This window comes from Lissotriton helveticus, chromosome 11 (genome assembly GCF_964261635.1).
Source record: "Lissotriton helveticus chromosome 11, aLisHel1.1, whole genome shotgun sequence".
NCBI classification, from domain to species: Eukaryota; Metazoa; Chordata; class Amphibia; order Caudata; family Salamandridae; genus Lissotriton; species Lissotriton helveticus.
In genome coordinates this window covers 455,531,312-455,549,570 of record NC_136072.1, presented here as the reverse complement: position 1 = coordinate 455,549,570, position 18,259 = coordinate 455,531,312, and positions in this window count along the sequence as shown.

Below are 18,259 nucleotides of genomic sequence, written 5' to 3'. Positions count from 1 at the left end.
TGTGTATGCACTTGCTTGCTTCAGTTGTGGAGGTAATTCAGTACTGTCACTTATGCCGAATGTATGGCATTACATGTAGTTTGCTCCTTAACATCTTTTATGGAAAGGGTCATTACAAATATTATTTCTTACTTTATAAGGCAGTGCTCTGAGATACCAGTCTAAACACCTGAACAACTGTGATTATTGCAAGCATGAAGAGAGAATGTGAAACTATTCATACCTGCAGTAACACTAGATACTGCTTATGCACATAGACATAATCTAACCTTCATATTAACAGACATAGAAAATACACTTGTAGATCAAGTAGAAGCTATACATAGGGGACTAATTGTTAAGCTTAATAAAAGGGATGGAAACTTTGATTGGACCAAGGAGGAGTTGGTTCATAAGGTGAAAGGAAGTTAAGGTCCTATAGCCCTAGATTCGGAACGATGCAAGCTTTGCATACAACAAGTTCAGAGTCATTATGAGACTATATTTGTGGGACAGAGTGTTTGTGCCGCCAAAAAATGAGGGAGGTACCTTAGTACTAAGAAATGGGGCGGGTATGTGTAACGAAAGTTGAAAAGAGAGTTTTTGCTTCGTAACAACTTCTACCAAATAGACCAAATAAAGAGCAGCCTGTAAGTCAATTTTTCTAGTCTTTGTTTTCTCTGTGTTGTGACGCAATGATGATCAATAAATTCAATATAAAACATATAATCAAATATATCATAATTTTATTTAAAAAGTCATGATATTACTCAAATATTGCCAAAGTGGAAATGCATAGATTAACAAGATCATATCAAAATGATTTCATCAATACAAGAGTTTCATCCTTTTTATACATGTGATTAAAAAAGAATATACTTGCAAATGGATTAAAAACACACGAAAAACTGTTGACCCGGTGTTGAAACTCTTGTATTGATTAAATCATTTTGATATGATCTTGTTAATCTATGCATTTGCACATTGTCAATATTTGAGTAATATTGTGAAAAAAATATATACATTTTTAATAAGATTATGATGTATTTGATTACATGTTTTATATTAAATTTATTGATTATCATTGCGTCACAACACAGCAGCCTGTAAGTCAATTTTTCCAGCCTTTGTTTTCTTTATTTATTTCGTCTATTTGGAAGAAGTTGTTTATATCACATAATCCTTATCTCTGGTTTGTCTGTATTATTTAATTTTAGACAGCCTGCTTTCTGATCTATTGAAAAGGAAGTTTTTGCTTTGTGTTCCAGTGTGTGTGTGACCACATTTTTCAAATAGATGGTACTTGGAAGCAGGGTCGGATTGGGATTGAAAATCGGCCCGGGCACACCCCCAAAAAAAAAATCGGCCCCATTTGCATAATGCCTTTCCTCAAATCACTGCTTCAGCGTAATTACATTAAAAATAAGGAGGGGGGGCTTAAAAAAATGCAATCATTAGTTTACACTAGTGAAACACACCTGAAAACAAGTGAGGCCACTTCTACTGAGGCCCCCTGCCCCGCTCAGTATGTGCATACATTAATGGGCCGGCCAGCGAGACAAAGGGAGTGATACCTCTGCCTGTTGCTAAACTGGGGGTGGGGGACCGGCGGTGTTGGTAGGGGGGATTTGGGGGGGATGGTAATGAGCGCCCATCTGCCTGCAGAAAGGCCACTCAGCCACCCACTGGGCCGCTGGCTGTATTCTGAAAATAGAGACACTGCCCAAATCGGCCCCAGACTGCTCAAAAAAGCAGCCCACAGCAGAACTCAGACACCGGCCCCTCGGGCATTGCCCGAATGCCCGCGTTACCAATCCAAGGCTGCTTGGAAGATGTTTTTGCAAGAAGCAGTACAAGTGGTGCCAGGAGTATATTTTGTGTGTGAGAAGAATATATATGTTCGGTTTCCGAACAATTGGTATGGTACTTGTTATGTGACAGGTGTGTTTCCAACTATATACAATATAAGTTTGGAAAGAAAGTTGAACCATAGAGAAAAAAGTGGACTAGGTGCTGGTGAAGTTTTGGGGGGACTTATTTGGAGCATGGATACCTAGTTTGGGTGTTGTGTTGAATGACATCAAGATCAGGAAGGTGTCTACTATTGTGGATACGTTTTCAGTTAACACAGCTCAGCAATTGTTACGCATAGATTGAGAAATGGTTTTGATGCAGGCGATGGTGATGCGAAACCATCGTGCATTAGACGTGTTATTAGCAAAGGAAGGTGGAGTTTGTCAGATGCCGAAGGTCCAACAGTTTTGTACTTATATATCCCCTTAGATTTTTACTTTTATTAGGATATAAGTAACATCACTGAGATACACCACAAGATACACAACTTGGCAACAGAGGGAGTCTGAGACTAGATTGGTAAGGGATTTGGAGCAGTTGAAAGTTGATTTGCTAACCTAGGAAAGGGACTTCTTGGATTATCTTAAAGCCAATCATAACTGTTGTGATCTGCGTTATCATTTTGTTACGTATGATAAGTACATACAAATGGCACAAGGTGAGGCAAATGGGAAATTCCTTGAGGGAGAGAAGGGTGGAAAGACGGCAGGACAGTCGTTATGAGAACCTGAAATGGTTAGAGGAGTTCAGACAGAGTAGACTAGCTATGACATCTGTTTTGATCAGTCTACTCTACAGGACTTTAAAGGTGTGTGATGACTTCCACTACATCACTTCCCCCTGTGATGAAGTTAAATCGCATTTTATTCATAGGGGTGTATTATAATCACACTCGTAGAGCACTCCCGCATATAAGCTTTTGTCGTGGTAAAATGCAGAGTTAGAATTTTAAATGTATTAACCTGAAACATGATGTGCTTAGGCCATTGAAAAGTAACATGAAGAATTAACGTAGTAAACAAATGTAAGTAGCAGGAAACAGAGAGGAGAACTTGTGTTGTGAAACCAACATTTATTCATGTACGCACCGATCACTTATAGTGAGTATAGTTTTCTTAATGTGGTGCTCCGATCAGGAAGGGCAGTCACCTATCCTTCCTATAAGGGTATCACCCTTAACACAATTTAACAAATATGGCCAGCACACACAATTGATTATCAATAGACAAGTCGTTCTTGACTTTTTGCAGTATAGGTTGAACAGCAGTTCAGCCACAAGAGTCCTTATTTCTTTAGAAAACTTATTTATTCAGTTTTTCATAAGTTAGAAAGTATTCTCAGAAGCCAAAGTGTTTCATCTCTATAAAGAGACTTCTTCAGGGCTTATTTGGTTGTCCAATATCATGAATAAATCCTGTCAACAACAATTAGGCTACTCGCACCGGTATATGCGATCCCATTAGGCTTATATCTTTTCCATCCTCACAACAGCATCTTTTACATGTTGGCAACATTCACTAATCCATAGCACATATCACAGGCTTATGTCAGCATCTTAATCGTCACATGGAAACTAGGTCCTAACTATAACTACACATGTGATTATAATTCACCCCTACAAATAAAATGTGATTTCCATTACATCCGCATATAAGCTATTGTCATAGTAACATGCAGTGCTAGAATTTGAAATGTATTAACATGAACCTTGTGGTTAGGCCATTGAAAAGTAACATGGAGAATTAATGTAGTAAGTGAATGTAACTAGCAGGAAGCATTGAAGTGAATAACTTGTGCTTTGAAACTGATATTTATTCATGTATAAACATGTTTATTGATTGTGCCATTTTTGGTGTAGGTAAATCCTTAGGAAAATAATGCACATTCAATTAATGCAACTTCGTAAAATCTCATAAACTGTTTTTTTATGTTAGCTGAATCTTGTAGGCCTGAAATGTAGTTCTCTGGGAACTCTAGCTTTAGAGTTAATAGCTGAATTGTATGTGTAATGTGGAATTTGTTCTTTCTCACGTTTTGTGTTGCAGTTGAAAGAAGCATTCTTTTCATTTAGAATAATGTCTTTGTAACTTCTTCTCTCCTTGCCTGACTATTGACCCAAGTTATAGGATTGTTTTATTTAAGGAACGTTGTTGTGCTTCACATCAGAGAAGGCCTGGGAACCAAGAACAAATTGTTGCAAGAGAAGAACACCGTTGTCCCATGGAAAAACTCCCTTTAGGATTGTACCCAGAGCAGGTGGTCTGACCTGCAATAAATCTTGGGAAAGATACCTGCAATAATGTGCTGTTGGGAGTAGGGAAAGTGCTCACTTCTTCCTTCAGAGAAAGCATCTTAGAACAAGCACTGTCTCAATAGCTTTATACTGTCTGACCAGTTGTTGATGGAGAGACTTCTAAGAAAGACTTCACATGCTAACACCTTTTTATTCCTTTCCTGACTGAGGATGCTTAAGTAGCGATGTCATTTTAGTGTTAGTGTAGGGATGGATTAATGCTGCTTACTCATCAACCTTCGGTGCAGGGAAACTTGGATTCATGCTTCCTGATCCTCTGTATTTTATTTCTTGAATGATTTTGTTTTACTTATGCTACATTGTCTCTTTTTGATAAGCAGATTTGGCTTTAAGCGAATTCCAGTGTATTTTTACACTCTCACCTTGAGGTTTTTTATGTTTAGTTGATTTATTACAAAGCTTAAAAATATCTGACCATACGTTCAGTTCAGTTCAGTTCAATAACTTTATTCGGTCATAAATCGAAGATTACCAAAAAAGTACAATAAAATCACATCACACCAGTTTTAAGAAAGGAGATATAAAACCAGCATTAAAAATCCAATACCATAGGCTCATAACAATTTCGTTCAAGTATTGATTTCCGTGAATTAAAAACATTTTTAAGAAAAGCCGAGACAGATGCAACAGTAAAAATGTCATCCAACATCCGAATAGCTAAAATGGCAGGTCGACACAGTCTAAGGTCCATGTACTTTAAAATTGGTACAATCCATCTTTTCTTTGGAATCGTATATAATTTGCAGAAAAACAATATATGAATGTCAGCTTGATTACACAAGTCATCGCATGGGCATTTGATTAATTGCATTGACCAGTTATTCATTTAAGGAAAACGTAATAGCCTAAAAAAGATATTGAATCCAAAACGTATCAATAAAAACCTTAAAAAGTCTTGCATCTGTAATGTTGTGTATGGTTGCGTATCATTCCTAGTCAGGATAAGTTGATGGGAAAACACAGATATTTTGGTGAACCCCACCTCATTTCTAACTTCCTCTAGGTAGGTCATGCACAATTTCTTTAATATTTTCCTTGGGATATGCTGCATTAGAGAGGGTTCTACAAAATAGTCCAAGTGACCTATTTTAATAAGGAACGATTTTATATAATTTAGCCATTTCATTTTATGGGCGTTATCAAGGCTTAATGCATCCCCCAAAATGAAACGGTTGAGAGAACACTCCTCAGAGATCCACACCCTATGCCAGAGGTGAATTGGTTGTACCTTAATAACGTCCTCTATATATATGGTAATCCCAATTCTACATGGCAATTATGGGTGGAGACACTATCTGGCACAGATAAAAGATGTCTCAAAAAACTATTTTCGATTACCTGCAGCGATTTCACGTTGGCATGACCCCAGATACCTGCACCATATAAAGCAATTGCCACGCAAGTTGCTTTATAGATGCATAACAGTTCTTTGACAGGTTTTCTACCCATTTTCCTACTAAATGTTATCAAGGCCATGATGGACTTGGAGTACAACAGTCTCCTGGTATTTACAGCTTGCGTCCAAAGGCCGGATTGATGAAACAAAATGCCCAAATACGAAAAAGTGTTAGTAAAATCCAGGGGCTTAGATTCAATGAACATAGTTTTCTTTATTCTATCTGCCCCTGAGCCACAATTCATACAGAATGTTTTCGTGCAATTAATTTTTAAATCCAATTTGGTCATAAAGTTAGTGAAGGACGTTATCATTTTTTGCATTTCTAGCGGAGTCCTCGCCATCAAAACCGCATCATCTGCATATAATAATGCGGGTATTGGACGATTTGATGCCAAAGGCATATCCCGATATTCATGCAGTAATGTGCTTTCTAAATCGTTAATGTAGATGGTGAATAAAAAAGGGGCAAGGACACATCCTTTCCGGACTCCTCTAGCTATTCTGAACGTCTTAGAGCACTCACCATTTTTACCAAATCTTATTGAAGCCTTAGCCCCCTTGTAAAGATTCCTAAGGAATAATATAATATTTTCCTCGACCCCAAACGTTGCAGTATCAGCCATAACTTGCTATGGGTAACACAATCAAATGCGGATGACAAATCCACAAAAGTTAAAAACATGTGACTACCTCTAGCTTTAGTATACTTCTCTAAGAGTATATGCAAGTTAAGGCCCTACTCAACTGTACCAAGACCTTTCCTGAAGCCGTATTGGAGGTCACTGATTATAGCATGCTCATCAGCCCAGGTTCGTAACCTATTTAAAATACCTCTACCCAGGATCTTAATGGCCGAGTCCAATAAAGATATGGGGCTATAGCACGCGCATTAGTTCTATCGCCCTTTTTAAAAATAGGTATGATAATAGACTCAAACCAAGTTGATAGCAAATCATCAGGACAACTAGCATTGAATAATTTTGTCAGGGATGGGGCCCATAAATCCATATTATTCTAGAAGAGATCAACCGGTACCCCATCGGGGCCCGGCGCCTTACCTCCCAAGCTGGCTTTTATACCCAATCGCACTGCCTCGATAGTAATATTGAGTTCTATTGTATAGTAAGGGGCATAATTGTTTCCTCCTCTACGTGCTCACTGGGCAATTGCCCCTCCGAAGATGGTACACTATACAGCATTTCAAAATACCTGACCCATTCAGTCTCAGTGATGGCAATCTCTATCCTCGCCCTAGAGTTAACTCTAAAAAATGGAGCGTTTACTGCCTTCCAGAAGGCTGACGAATCTCGGCTTTGAGAAGCCTCGCAAAGTGAATCCCACGCTTCACTTTTCACAACATCCTTTCTCTTTTTTAGAGCCACCTTATATGCCTTGCGTAGGTCTCTAATTGAGGTCCTATCCTTATTGGATTTTCTTAAGGCACACTTGAGGTTCGAATAAGCCTTAGTACAGGCTGTGTCAAACCAGCTCGTGGCTTTCTCTTTTTGGTTTTTAACTTCTACCCACAAACTAGCTTTACCTTGTGAGGAAATAATATTAAAATTAATAATTATTTTTGAGTTTTCAGCTGTCTCATTCAAACATACATTAAAACTACTCTTGCATTTCCTAATTAAGTGATGTAAAAATTCCTCTGGAACTACTTTTAAACATTTTAAAGAATACCCGTTTTGGCTTTTTATGTCAACGTTACCCATGTATTGCCCATGTGTACGCTCAGCCGCCTTATCAAAATGCGGGTTAAGTACTTCCACTCTAATGGGAAAATGATCGCTTATGGAATTATCCAATGTTTGGAAGTTTAACACAGTATCGCGGTAACAAGAGGAGACAAGTATAAAATCAATTGTTGAGAACACTCCTCTGCCGTTAAACGTAGGAGAAAAAGGGATCTCGGGATGACACATTTTGTTAGCAAAGGCCAAATCACACGAAAAAATAATGTTGTTTAATAGGTCCCCTCTAACGGTGTGCTCAAAATGCAGTAAATCAGTTTCCATGTCCACCGATAAGCCGCAAAGCCCCAAATCTCCTCTATTGCATAATTCACAGTTGAAATCACCAACCCAGACAACTATTGCCTCTTTAAGTTTTTCTCCACGCAACAAATTAATGTCTGATTTAAACATTTTCAGAGTTAATTCAATGTTATCCAAGGGAACGTTATTATAAAAGTTCACGATAATCAAACACAATTTTTTGCTAATATGCATCCTAACCATATGATAAAACCTATTATTTCGCGGAAATTCTATTTTCTCACAATTAAAAAGGTTGGAAACATAAGTGCAGAGCCCTCCTTTTGCTCTGCCATGTACAGAGCCTATAGCAGGTAAAAAAAAGGTTTTAAAACCATTCAAAATGATATGCTTCTACTGCCAAGTCCCCTGAAGACAGACTACGTCATGTTCATTAATTAGCTTTACCCATATCGGATTGTTTCTCTTAGATCGTATGCCTGTAACATTCCAGGACATGACAGACCATGTACTCCCTTTCGCCTTATGTCCTGCGCTTGTTTCATTCTCTGCTCTCTCAACAGCTGGCTTGGTGAGTATATCGAGATTGTGCCCGCCTAAGTCTTTATTTAATATGACTCCATACACACCATGGTTCGATACCACAGTGCTATCTAAAGAAGCCACTAAAAATGGGGTTGCACCTACTATATTTTCTTTTACCACTGGAGTGTCATCATTAGTATTTTCCATGCAATCACCTATACCCTTCTCTTTGCACAGTCAGTCAACCCCTTCCAGCCCAGAAAATGCCTCAAAGCGATTAGCTGCTGGGATGTTGAACTGAGTTTCAAACGGGGTCCTTATCCCCCTACGCCATCTGCTATGAGGTATTATACCAGGTGGGGCTGGGGGAGAAGAGGGATAGAAGTATGTTAGATCCAGAGTATAAATACCACCTGTTCCTCTGTGGTTATAGAAATCACCAATGTACTGAACCACCCTACTGTCCCTAAAATTGACTATAATGCAGTCCACGTCCTTCCTTCTTTGGCCCAACCAACTAACTCTGCGTACATTTAAGATTTCTCCATGTAGATCTGGACGTAGTGGTCTATTTTTATTTACCCAGAAGGTTACTTTATTTTTAAGCTGATGATAGGTTTCAGTTTTTGATTCCCTAGCTTTGGGACCCCGGATAGGACAACTACATAGGGATATGAGTCTGGTGGAAGGTCTATTCTCTTTGAACTGCTTTTTTCTGTATCGATTAGGGGAGCATCATTAATTTGCGACAGATTTTTGTTCGCCTTTTCTATTTCCCTTGTAGTCAATACACCCTCCTTAACTGTTCCCTCTAGTGGCCCCCCTCTCACTGGAACAGATGTACAACCCACGGGGTTTTCTAGTGCCGTAATATTAATTGGCTTTGCTGAGATATTAGAAGTGATATTTAAACTCCCGCTTGGCCTACTTACAGATTTATCTGTAGTTTTAGCATTGCAATCACACCGGGTTATAGTAGTATCCAGAAGCTTTCCCAGTAGCACAGAGTTAGCTTGGGTAACTTGTTCTAACTTCCCGAGCTTCTCTCTGATTCACTTGGATCTCTCCATTAACGGCAACATGAGTGACTTAACCAACTGTACTATTGTTCGTTAAGGTCAAAGGGTCTACCATATTGGCTAAAGGGGCCTTTGCAACTGAGTGGTAGTCAAGGATGAGGACACATTATTGGCATCCACCACTAGTTTTGATGGAACACTCATTGGTTTTGTTGCCTTGGTCTTCTTTGTACAACCACCCTTATGTACAACCCCCCCCGTGTTTTCTCTTCGCTATCGGTTTTGGAATTTAAGGATTTGCCATATGTAGGGCCGTAGATCTAGTGGAAATGCTTGGTCCAGTGATGTTCAAAATACTATCTATAGAGGAGTCGTCTAATGTGACCAAAGCACTAGATTCCCGTGTATCTAGCAAGTCAGATTGTTCTGGCTCAAGCAAATGTTGGTTATTTCCCTCTGACAAAATAATATAAGGGGCGAGACGGGAACAGTCCCTTGATTTGGAGAGGACGCCAATGCTATTCCTCCCATCGACGATCTCCTCAAATACATGGGTTCCTGGGACAGGCGGCGATCAGTCAGAGCAATCGCGTGTTCTAAGACCGAGGTTGCTCTTATAATAAACTGTCTCAAACCCAGTGGCGTAACGAAAGTTGAAGGGGCCCCCCTGCAAGGTACACAGAGGGGGCCCCACTCTGGATTTAATCTAGAGCGCGCTGGCATGATTACAGTGCTGAGGGGGCCCCCTGCAACTCGGGGCACCCCCCCGCACTGCGGGGGTTGCGGGGGACTGTGTTACGCCACTGTTTCGGAGAGCAAATCCATGTCGGTCTTTCCGTGCTTTTGGGGGCCCTGCTAAGGGCGCCCTTTGCCCTTTTGCCCTCCGGTTGGGGGCACCTTTGGTGTCCCTCTGTTAATCCCTGCACTATGTGTCAGACACCATGAGGTGCCTGCCACATGGTGCAGGGATTTACACATGCTCACATTTCTCCATGGGATTTTGTGCTACGGCCTGTTTACGGTTGCAGCACAAGCTCACATAGAGAAATGGGAGTGTGCGACCGCACCATGTGCGGTCGCATTGTAATTGTGGTATCGGGACCGCAACTGGTGGTCGGTCGGTCCTGAGACCGCAATAGTCCACCTGACATTGTAATCATGCCCTACATGTCTTTGGGTACAAAGTGTTCCTAATCATATATGTAATCAGAATATGGAAAATGACATCGATTCCAGCAACCTTGAAAATATGTGTCCTATTCTGATCATGTATTGTTTGTCTGACTTTGGCAATGCATCATTTTGATTTCAACCATGGCTTTATGTGAGGTGAAAAAGGTTTGGGGGGGATCTCAAAAAGTGGTAAGGCCAAAGAAGCATAACTATGAATCCTTTCTGAGCGGCACAGGCTATGTAATTACGGGTGTTGCTTAAAACATGTAAACTAAAATCCTGTGCTTCACACGGTCTACTATCTGACTAGTATTCAAATGCATCTCATTGAGCTTACAGTTATTGCATCCAGATTCAGCACACAAAGCGGACATATGCCTGAAACAAGCCTTGCCAATGCTTCTTAGGGGTATCAGATAAATGAGTACAATTGTTACGGATATGACAAACTAGATTTTCAAACTTTCAATTCCCAAAATATGTGACTGTGAATTAAAAATGACTGATGTCTGTGAAAAAAGTAGTGGTCTTCAGAATGTCACAATCACGCCTGTTTTCAACTTCACATCACTTACCTCCGCAGCCTCTGTGAGCAGCTTACACCCTTTTTCCTTCCCACATCTTTCCGTATATTCCACACCTCATCTTTCTCCTTTTCCGTACCCTATTTTCACTTTGTCCTTCAGCACATACTTTTTTCCCCAACCCAACACACATTCACCAATAAGCACTTTCTTTTCTTTTACTTTCGCCCTATCAATCTTTCTGTAGCTTTGTACCTCCTTCACACACTTTTCCATATACTCACAATTACAAGTGGGACATATTACCATTGTTCTGTGAGTTCTGCAGAGAGGCCAAGGACTGAAGGAACATGTATTCTGAACGCCTTTATGGCCCACTGTCAGGGCCTGGAGAACTTTACAATATCTATCGTCCCTGCTCCAGAGCTCTCAAACTTGGCCCGTTATAAAAGCTCACCCACAACCTGAGCTTGTAGAGACACCAAAAGATTACCCAGTTCAAAGCAAGCGCAATGCAATATTAATATACTACATGGAAAAAAACTAAAGAAAAACAGCATCTTGGAAGCAATAAATGGTCATAGAATGTGAATGAAGTAAAACACGTGAAATGTAAACAAGAGTTACCTTACTGACATGGCTTACATTAATGGTTTTGCCAATTGTTTTTTTATATGGCTGTGGAGAAATTGATCAGCTTTTTCGCTGCAAAGGACATGAAAATAGGGACAAGTAGAGGTGGGCAAGGTAGGAAGCCATATCAAAGTCAGGCTTAATTACTCTGGGGTCAGGGATCAAGAGGTGCACGTCCTGATTCCCACTCTATTTTTTTGTTTGTTTTGACACTGAAAATACCCAAGCAATACTTTTTATCAGCTTCAGTATTTGTTACCTCACTTTTATTCACTGTAGAAATGGACATCAATAGGATTATTGCAGAGCCTCAAAGAAGAAATTATTCTGTGTAGGAAAGGTTTCCTTTTCCCCCCAAATATCCTTTATTTTGATAAATATACACCAGAATGATAAAATTAATTGCGCTTGAGAAGTTTGTACCAAATTAAAGATGCTTTAACTCTCTTGGCCTGCAACATTGTTTGGGATCAAACACTGATGTTTCATATCACAACTAATCTGCTTTACATCTGCTTTACACCCAAGAGTATTAAATAAAGTTCACAGTAGTTTCACATGTAGTGGCACCACTGCCACAAGCAATTTAAAAAAAATGTGTTACTTGAGATCAACATTTTATCTGGTTGGTATGGCATAATTGACATAGCAAGATCAGAAATACAGTGACACACAGGGGCCAATGGTGTTTAGTGGTGGATAAAAGCGGGATGAGTTGGAATCAAGACTAGGCAGTCTTGGTAATCGATACCCCCAACATTCGATTGCGCCATTTGTAGGCTTATGAGGAAAACGTTGGGCCCGGCACTCATTGGTTTACATATTAAGCACTTGGATCATCTCCACAGAATACCTACACCAGGCACAGCTTCATCTTGCATGCCACAAGCAATAACCACTTTCTTGCAGAAGATAAAGTACCACACAAGGACTCCAATTAGACAACTTGGGCCATTGCACTCACACTTATGCTTGCTATGCCACAGGGTCATCACTCCCTCGTCCCAACAGCCTTATTACATCCAATGAGGGTAAGATAATCTGTGCTAACATACATGGGAAAAACATTATCACCGATTAGCTTTGGGGATCATGGTATCGATGTTGCATATATTCACAAAAATGTGGTGTGCACGTAACAAAACAGCAAAGAATATGGCTCGAAGTGAATTTCCAAGGGCCTCTTTTTTCACCGCCTATGATTTCCCTAACTTAGTAATACAAAGTCACTGTTTTTTCCAACAATACCGCACATTTCTTCCTTTAGCAATTATTTTTCTAAAGCTACAGTATCATCAAACACACATGGCTCGCTAACTGAATCACAATAATGCCCACCCTGATAGTCACCACTGGTAGCTCCTGAAAAAGAATTGCTAAAGGAAGAAATGTGCGGTATTGTTGGAAAAACCAGTGACTTTGTATTACTAAGTTAGGGAAATCATAGGCGATTTCAGGATATGATAGGTTCTAGAAAAAAAAAACACACAATCCCCTTAGAAGCAGGCCAAAAGATTCCCTCCTGGTTCGGTTGGAAGCAAAAAGCACCTGTAACTCTGTTGTAGGATATTCTCAGGAAAACTCGCTGCCTTACTCGCCTGGCTATTCTATGTTGCACTTAGAGTTCCACTTAGCTTGCAAGAGGAATAAGATTGTATGTTTATGATCATACCCTTTCCACTAAATTGAAAATAATCTTACCAACTGTTTTAATCACCTTTGATGTAGTGCCTGTCTGTGAGGCATGAATTAACAGAACTGCAGTTTACTTTACACTTTAAAGGCACACATCAGTGGCAGCCTAAATCCTCTCTTCCCCTATCATTTTCACTTTTAAATGTACACAATTCTAAACTAAATGATGGTAAATTAAATATCTTTTCTGAACGGGAAGGGAAATCTGCCATAGCGGACTGCTCTTAAACACCAGCAAAAAATGTCAACGTATTCTTACAAATCATAATAAAACACTGTATTTTGAGCACTGTTAGGATTTACGCCTGGGTGCTCTCTGTTCTGAAAATAATGACTAATTTATATCCAATAATTTTCAATATGGGACGTCCTTGTGTTTTTTTACTCATTCATTAGGCGTAGTCACCAAAGGAAAAGAAGTAAACAACCTCTACTCTCTTCCCTTGCCTTATGCCCACAAGTTTGGTGACTATTGCCACTCGATTCAATTTAGCGGCCACCTCCGCAACCGTCTCTATTCAAATTATATTTCTTACCCGAAAAAAATCACTATTTTGAGTTATGCCATTGCTTATTAGTGGCAGCTGCCTGCAGCACAGCCTCTGCTCCTCTACTCCCTGTGACGGTCTGGCGTGGCTGGGTTTACCTAACAAGTTTCACGCACACTTTTAATTGCGCGCTCTCTGCAAGGGGGGCTTGGGGGAGGGAGCCGACCGCCGGGAGGTCTCCTCCCCCGGGCGGTTTGGGAGGGCTGCGAGGGGTGTCTCTTTAAGAGGGACAGAAGTTTCTAGAATTGGGCTGGTCCAGTAGGACCAGAATAGCCCAATTATAAACTCCCCTCCCACTGCCTACCAGCCACCATTTTAGGTTTGGTGACCTGGTGGCTAGGTGGGCTTATAGCTTTTTTGTCTAGGGTAATTTGTGAGGTGCTTTGGGTGTTTTTTGGACAACTTTATTGTTCCTTTGTTGTTCACATATTGACATGGAGGACTACCGCGTGTTGGAAGCCATGCGTCTGCTGTCGGAAGCAGGTCGCATGGATTTGTTGGTGGGAGGGGGGCCGGCGCGCCCCCAGCGCCAGGCCTCCGCCGGCGTGTCCGCCGCGGTTTTGGCGTGTTCTTCGCCTAAGAAGAGGCGTGCAGGCCAGGTAAGTGAAAGGGGCCGGTCCCGGACGAGGAAGCCGGCCCCTTCATTGCAGGCGCGGGTTATGGCGGGGGATGGGGAAGTCCCGGTAGCGGTGGGAGCCCCCGTTGCTGGTGGGGGTGATGTGTGTCAGGCGCCGGTAGTTCGTCCGGCTTTACAGGCTGGGGCGGGAGGCCTTCCGGTGGCAGGGCGGGAGGCTCCCCTTTCGCATGGTGAAGCGGCAGGCGCGCGTGCGTTTTCTTTGCCGGTGCGGGTGGGTCTCGGTGTGGATGCGGAAGCCTTCCCTTCAGGAGCGTTGATAGCGGCCAAGAGGGGGAGGGGGGGGCGTAGAGGGGGTAAGAAGCGCTCCGCTTCTGACCCCAGTGGTGAGCGCCGTGTGGAGCAGGAGCTGGTTGTGCCTGCGCGAGGGGGGCGTAGGGGCTCTATGCAATTGGGAAGTCGACATGATACGGCTCCACAACTCGTGATGTCTGATTTGAATGTTCCTCAGCGTGTGGTGGCAGAGACGCAGTTTAACGCTGATACAAGCGCTGGCAGATTTTTAACCTCTTCTGTACCGGGGATGAATATGCCTGAGCTTATGGTTCCAAGTCAGGCTGCATCAGTGGGTATGGGAAGACAAATTGGTTTGGAGCTTCAGGCTGCCCAGGTTGGTCTTTCACATGGTGTTGGTTCTCCAATGGGGGATTTGGGCAGCAATGTGGGCAGCCCGTTATTGTTTTCTACGCCTGGTTCCTCTGTGGGTGCTACTTTGTCTGTTGGAGGGGGTTCCAGGGGGGAGGGTGAGTGGGCGCAGATGGGTGAAAGTAGTTTTACGCCTGGGGCTGTTTTGGTACAGGATTATGCTAGACCGGGGGGTTTTATGTTTCCTGGTTTTCAGGAGGGGAGTGCCCTCTCACTGGGTGATGCCACGGGGGTGTTTCAGGGGGGTAAGGGAGCATTTCCTTCTGAGAGTCGTGGGTCAGTTCCTGAGCATGGCCTAGGGTTTGGGGGACTTGGAAGAGATGGTAGGGATGATTTTGTGAGGTTGTCTCATCCTATTGTGCGGTATCCGGGGGCTGTGGGTGTCTCGAGCACGTTCTTGGAGCATGAGGGGATTTCCACGCAGGTGTGTGGGGGGCATGTTCAAGGGGAAGCTAGAGGTCCTTACATCATGTTTGGTTCTCCTGGTTGGGAACATTTCGGTACAGCAGGTTTGGCACAACGTAGTGTTCACAAGGATATTGAGGGCCACGTGGGGGGTGCGGGGGCCCCCTTTCAGGCTTCTGCCTCAGCGGCAGCGAGTGGTAATTTGGATGAGAGTGATGATGATGAGATGGTAGGCGACTCTCCGATTAGGGGAGCGCCTTTGAGAAGTTGTATTAGGGGGCGTTCTTTGGAGAGGTTTCAGGGGACGATGGTGGATGTTAATTTGCAGAGGCCGAGGTCTGTTTCAGGTGTTGTTTTCAGGGACCCTAGCACACCAGTCCAAACTTTTTCTTTTCAGGATAGGAATAGGTGCGGAGGTCCAGACTTGGCAGGGCGCGGTCCAGTCCCATCACGCCAAGGGGAAGTGAGGAGAGTGCCTAGCGCGGCCCTCTCTGTTCCACCGAGGGATCCCGCCGCGGCCAGCACACGAGGGTCTGGCGTGACCCCGCTGGCCCCAACGAGTAGCAGGTATAGGTGGCAGGCCTTGCCGGCGGCTAAGGAGCTACAGAGTCAACGCACAGGGAGGTACGGGCGCGTACAGTCTGCTCCCCCTCCTGGAGTTTCGAAATCATTTAAATGTACGGTGGTTGATACCGGGTTGGGTAAGACCCGTGGTGATTTGTTGCACACCAGCGTTGATTCAGTGGTGTTGGACTACGACGAAGAGAGTCCTGAAGAGGGTGAAGTGCGGGATCCGGAAAGGGGGGTGCCCTCTCATGTTTCTTCTAGTGTGTTACAGGCTCCAGTGGTCCAAAGTCAAGTGCAAGGGAGAAGAGAGCACGGCCCACCGAGTAGGGCGCCTCGCAGATCGGATGCATTGACCTCGGAGACACGGGCGGAGCCATCGAGAGTGGTCTCTCTGTTGCCAGGTGAGCAATCAGCCACACAGGCCAAACCTACAATGGTGTCTGTGGGTACAGGTGGTGAAACCGAAGTAATTAGTGGTGATGGCCGTCTGGTCAAAGGTCGATATGTAAAAGACACAGCAGTTGGTACAGATGATGTGGTAGACGTTACGAACAAGGTGGTAGGTGATGTTATGGCTGGTGCTTCCAGCAAGGTTAAAGAGCCTGTGGCCAGTAAAGAACTAAAAATCAAGAAACTGCCTTACATGGGGGTTACGAAACCGTTAGGTGCTCATCTCATGTTAACTACTAAGGAACGAATTTGGAATGGTGAGTATGTGGAACTACTGAAGCTACTCCACAGGGAAGTCCGGTCTAAAGAGGGGTCTAAGGAGGAGGAGTTTGAGCTGGCAAAACGCCCCAGAGTGCCTTTAACTATTGAAAACTGGACAGCTGCATTTTTGATTTATGCCAGTGTATATTGCGAAAAGTTCCCTGAGCGCAGCGTGTCCCTTTTTAAATACATGGACGTCATTCGCAAGGCCCAGATCACCGGGGGTGGTTTTGCTTGGTCTCAATATGATGAGGAATTTAGGGCCAGGATGGCTTGGGACCCGGAGGCTAAGTGGGGGGAGCTGGATAATGACTTGTGGCAACACACAATGGGGTCGGCGTCAGGGGGGAAAACCATTTTTACGGCCAGTGGTTTGCCGTTAGTTTATCGGCCCTTTCAGGGGAAGCCCACCCGGGGAGGGGTGGGGGCCACTGCAACCTTGCACTCAGGGTCTGGTTTCTGTTGGGAATTTAATAGGGGCTCCTGTACCAGGGAGTATTGTAAATTTAAACATGAATGCTCAGGTTGTGGTAAGAAACACCCGTTGTCCAAGTGTTGGAACAATCAGCCATCGGAGGGTACACATGGAAAGCAAACAGTTTCAGGAACATCAAATACGACTTCACAGTTTTCAGGAGGAAGGGGATACAGAGGTGCTAAGGGTGCTGGGTCCAAGGGCTCGTACACCAGTTAAGTTAGAAAGGCTGCGTATTGCCCTCCATGGTTTCGAGGATCAGTCAGCAAAAGTTACACTGTTGGAAGGTTTTCAGTTTGGGTTCCGACTCGGTTACTTAGGTTCCAGGGAACGGAGGTGGTCTGCCAATTTAAAATCAGCTTCTGAACATGCCACAGTGGTACAAGACAAACTTAATAAGGAGGTACATGAAGGGAGGATGGCTGGCCCGTTTCATGATTGGCCGATCCATAACTTGATTGTTTCACCGGTTGGAGTTGTCCCGAAGAAAGAACCGGGACAGTTTCGACTGATTCAACATTTGTCGTGGCCTGAGGGGTCGTCTGTTAATGATTTCATTGACCCGGAGGCAGTGTCTGTCTCTTACTCTTCGGTTGACGTGGCCATGTCACTTGTTGTGACAGCGGGCGCAGCCGCTGAGATGGCTAAGTGTGACATCAAGTCTGCTTTTCGGTTATTGCCTGTCCACCCGGACGATTGGAGCCTTTTAGGTATTCAGTTCGCTGGTAAATGGTACGTGGACAAGGCGCTGCCGATGGGCTGCTCCATATCATGTGCCTTGTTTGAGTGTTTTAGTACTTTTCTGCAATGGTATTTCTCCCATCAGTCCGGTCATACCCTGGTAACACACTATCTCGATGATTTTTTCTTTGTCGGATCCCCGGGCTCCGCGGAGTGCCAGAAAGCTCTGGACACATTCCAAGGGCTCATGGAGGATTTGGGAGTTCCTTTGGCTCCCGAGAAAACAATGGGCCCTGCCACTGTCCTTTCCTTCTTGGGTATTGAAATAGACTCTGTGGTTATGTCTGCTCGACTGCCCGAGGACAAAAGGGTCAACATGATTGAATTACTGGATGGGATGTTGTCAAAGAGAAAAGTGTTGGTGAAAGAGATTCAAGTGCTTTTGGGTCATTTGAATTTTGCCTGTAGAGTGGTGAGA